The 4,464-nt window shown below is 51.3% G+C and overlaps 1 long non-coding RNA gene across 2 annotated transcripts; it reads left to right on the top strand.

The window, feature by feature from the left end:
* The first annotated feature begins 234 nt into the window (after window positions 1–234).
* On the top strand, window positions 235–4,253 carry LOC307201091. Of its 2 annotated transcripts, none has more exons than XR_013832520.1 (3): window positions 235–950; window positions 1,571–2,041; window positions 2,126–4,253. It is a non-coding gene; the product is annotated as an uncharacterized lncRNA (long non-coding RNA). The 2 variants fall into 2 exon arrangements; XR_013832521.1 differs by having other exon boundaries at window positions 235–1,866; window positions 1,965–2,041.
* The last annotated feature ends 211 nt before the right edge of the window (window positions 4,254–4,464 follow it).

The raw sequence follows: 4,464 nt of genomic DNA, 5'->3' as shown, positions 1-4,464 counted from the left end.
TCTAAATAATTATCTAGGGTATAAGGGTTCATCAAGGTTATGTTTAGAATGATACCGCATAGGGAAATGTTCCCTGATACCAAGATGAGGGATTCTATGGAATGCAGATAGAGAGAATTGATAAGAATAATGATCTGTTGTGACCTTGACGGAAGCGTACAATAGACAAGCCTTCTTGTGTTTGGGCTCATTTTTTTTCCCCCTCTCCCCTCCCTTTCCTCCCCCCCCCTTTTTTCTTTTTTTCCTTCCTCCTCCTTCTTCTTTCCTTTTTCTTTTTTATTTCCCATAATGGCTTATGTTCTATGCCATGTACTTTGATATTTTTTGTAGTTTTTTAAAACTTTTTTCATTATTATTATTCTTAAGGATTTTTCTTTTGTAATTTTGGTTGATTATATTTATCTATATTGGTTTAAAGCAAAATAAAAGTATTAAATAAAAACATTATTATTATTATTATTAGCCTCACCCGTCACTGATTCGTGTGGCCTGGCTCCCTGGCTTGCCTTGTCCACAGCTGTCGATAGCTTGGCAGGTCCTCAGCTGTGGTCCCCAGATGAGATTTTGTTATGAATAACTGGTTGGTAACTTCCTCTGTTTTTATTTTCCTTTCTGTCTCACAGCTTTTCAAAATGGAAGGCGGGTGCAGCGGCTGTGGCACCGTGGGGAAGCGCTGCAAGTCAAGGTATGTTAATTCCATGGGGAACCCACTCCCCACATGTGCCATATAGGGTTGGGCTGGGGGTGGGGAGCAGTCCCGCCTCACCCCAGCCCCCAATAATTGGGGAGGGCCCAGGGGACCCCGGTGCCCTAGAGTGGATGCTTATGCCAGGAAAATACAATGTCCTTTGTCTCTCCCAGGGCCATGGTTTGGGAGGAAAGCCAAAGGCTCCGGCCCACCCCCACCACCAACAGCCCAGCGGTGCAAGGGGGAAACTCCGAATGTGCAGGTATGCTGTGATTTGATTTTACCAACCAGCAATATTAATAATCCAGTTTTATTACGCAAAACCAAGAATATTTATGGCGATCCGTTGTTGCAGGGGCCGAGGGCCGGTGCCTGCTCTGCCCATTGGGCAATCTGGCTCTGCTTGGGAAGGCTTCTGTGGAGATGCATCCCAGAATTCTCCCCACCCCATACGTCCTTCCTTCCTTCCTTCAGACAGAGGCGGACATGGTGTGTGGAAGTGGACCAGGGGAAGAAGTGCCTCTCCCATTGCTGGGGATGGCGATTGCCATTTCCTCATGCCAGCAATGGGACAGCCAGCTAGAGGAGGAAGGCCTGATTTAGATAGTCCTGTAGTTTTACGGGAAGTGTTTCTTTGTGATCCACTTCTCTTCCCCCCGGCTATTGCCTTGGGGAACAGCCCCCCACCCCCCAGAACTGACTCTATGACTATGGCTTCAGAACTCCATGAATCTATACCTACTAGTCCATACCTAAATATTTTGGGAAATACGATAGTTCTCCATGTTTGGGCTTCAGTTTAGGCATACAGTTGGCAGAAATATATTGCATTTCAGGTTCTTTCTTTGCCTTCTTAGCCCATATTTCTCTTAATTTCTCCAGGGATGAGGCTTCAGATCCGGCTCACGGGATGAAGAGCAAGATACCACCCTGGCGGTTCCTGGCTGAGGACCCTCGCACCAGTTCCCCACTGCCCCGTCTCTGTGCGGGCATGGCTCCTCCCCGGCCCTGCCTGCCACAGAAGCAGCAGACAAGGTTTCCTCCAATTCGAAGAACATCTCGAGTTATTTTAGAGAGGGAGGAAACCTTGGCTGCTGCTTCCGAGCTAGGCCGGCCGGGGCGGAGCCAAGATGCCCATACGGAGGCGGAGGCCAGGTTTGGGGAACTTGTAAGATCAGGTAGGAGGAAATGCCCCCTTCCCAGGTCCCCACCCTCCTGCCCCAGACTGGGGCTAGCCTGGCTGGGAGCGCCGGCTGATGTCTCCTTTGCTTTGCAGCGAGGGAACGACTCAGCCTCGGAGCCGCTGCATCCCGGGAGGGACTGAAGCCCAGGTGGAGGATACCTGCCTCGGAGGTAATGGGACAGGGGGAAGCAACCTTTAGTGTTTAGAGATCCCTTTAAAGATCCTCTGCTTTAAAGATCCCTTCTTTCTTGCAGGATCTCCCCCCTGCACTACTGTGGCTGCTGCCCAAGCCTCGCCCCAGAAGAAGACCATTGTAGGAAAGAGGTACCTCTGGAACGCCCTCTAGTGACATACCAGCAGCTCCCCAACCCACAGTGAGAGGGACCTGTTCCTTTGATCACCTGGGGCAGGGATGCCCTACTCTACTGTTCTTACTTCCTCAGGTCCTTTGTGGATTCCAGGTCACTGTACCCATCCCTATAGGCCAAGACATGCGCTGGCACCAAGGCCTGCAGAATCCCCTTCCGGACTTTGCAAGGACCATGATGACCCTGACTCTACAGGCTCAGCAGCCTTTACACGCTTGTCCTCTCCTCCATTAAGTCGTCGAATCCTCTTTTAAAGAGGGACACAGTACACGTTGAGCGTCAACGGGGAATGGGAGAAGAACCCTCCTGTATCAGAGCAGAAAGGAGATGGTCTCGTCCGGAAGTGGGTGGGCCAAGCTTTCTTTGGGAGCAATGTCAGGGCAGGGGCATTGGGCATCCGTTCCCCACGTCTGCCAAGAGGATCCCAAGTCCTCCTTCCTCCATAGGGCCACGCTTCAAGAGATTGTTGTCCGTTGCCACTTCCCAAGCTGAAAGACAAGAGCAAAATTTTGTCATCCATGGCGTTCCAGTCCGGCCTTTCTGGATTGTAAAGTCCTTCCAAGTCGCTGGAGGAATCTATGCTGCTCGGTACCTTGCATGTCTCCAGGGATGCCACGCATGATGTCTCAATGTGCCAGTCCCTGATGAGGTGAATGGCATCACTGGCATTCTTTCAATGAAGAAATTGGAGGAAATTGTTGCTTTTGATATGCCGAGGATCAAATAATATTTATTAATAAATATTGTTAAAATGAAAAAAATAATGAGCAGTTTTATTTCCTTCTCTGCCTTCTCTGCCTGCTGCTGGGAGCTCTGCTTAAGAAGGCTGAAGCCAGCTGGTTCTCAAAAGCTCCTTTGTGTCCTTGAAGCTGCAGGTGAAGTCTCTCCACCGTCTCCCCCTTCAGGCTGCTGTTCGGCAGGTGAAGCTGATTCCTGACCCATGACACTATTCGCTGCCCCAAGGAGCCCCTACTCATGCCAGTTGGGTGCCAACTTTAGGGGAGCAAGATGGTGGAAGTGTTGGACCAACCGGGGGGAGGGGAGGCATGGACATCTTCCCATGAGGATTTTCTATGAAGTCCATGTCCATGAAATTGGCCGTAGCCCACAATTTCTTTCTATTATAGCCCAGGTCTGTAAGGCTGGTTTCTCTGGAGGTGTTACAATGGGTGGTGGACACAACCAGGTCCTTGGAGAGGTTTGTGTGAGGCATCTGGAAATTAGCAATGCTAGCCAAGCCCTGGCTCTGTTGCCCACCAAAATCGAGGAAATTCTGTTTCTGGGCAGATTGCCAAAGCCCCAACATTCACTCTCCCTTTCCAAGTTGCTTGGGAAGACGGGAATCAGGCATAGCCCAGGTCTGTAAGCTGCTTCCAATGCGCTTGGAGGGGGTGGTGCGAGGCACCTGGGCCTTAGCAGTACAAGCCAAGCCCTGGCTCTGTGGCTCACCTAAATGGAGGGAATTTTGTTTCTGGGCAGCTGGCAGAGCCCCTCTTCGCTGGGCATGGGACTGCCACATGCCCCGGCCTCCACAGGAGACTCACAGTCCCTCTTCATCTCTGTTCCTTTTGGGCCACCTTCAAACGAGGGCAATGGCGGCTGGACTTCTGATCCTAATCTGAAGAGCTGCCCAGCCCAGCTTCAGGTTCTTCACCAAGTGCCCCCTTCTAGAACCCACCGCTCTCAACCGACTCTCAACTGCCTCCCCCCCAACACTCACTCTCCCTTTCCAAGCCTCCTCCAATCTTCTCTCTCCACCAGAATTCCTCTCTCTCTTTTCCCCCCTCCCTCCCTGCTTGACATTCCCTTGAGAATTCTAATAGCATCACCTTAATAGCATCACCTGAATTGCACACAATATCGTTACAGGTTATGGGGGGATCCAACCAAAAGCTAGAAATTGATAGATGGTAGGATTTGGGATTATTTGGGCTGTGAAGGGAGAAATACAAGCTACAGAGGAATTCCTAGGCTAGCCTTTGCAAAAGGACCTGGCCAAGCAAGGGTCCTTAGGAAACAAAGCCATTTCCGACCTGGGAGGAGAGGGGGTTGCGGGCTAATCCCTCCCACACACGCGGGGGCTGGCCCTTTGCCCCCGTGTGAACAGGGAATCCCCGGGTGTGCCTTCGACCCAGCCCTGCCGGGGAGGCAGGGCCTAGCCTATTTAAGGCCAGGCACGCCCGGGGACCGCCCTCTTTCCCCTTTCCAGCCGAGCGGTTTTCCCA

The sequence above is a fragment of the Podarcis cretensis genome, assembly GCF_951804945.1.
Source record: "Podarcis cretensis genome assembly, chromosome: 13".
In the NCBI taxonomy this organism is placed as follows: domain Eukaryota; kingdom Metazoa; phylum Chordata; class Lepidosauria; order Squamata; family Lacertidae; genus Podarcis; species Podarcis cretensis.
Note: the sequence above shows the minus strand (reverse complement) of the source record. Positions and strands in the feature narration are given on the sequence as shown.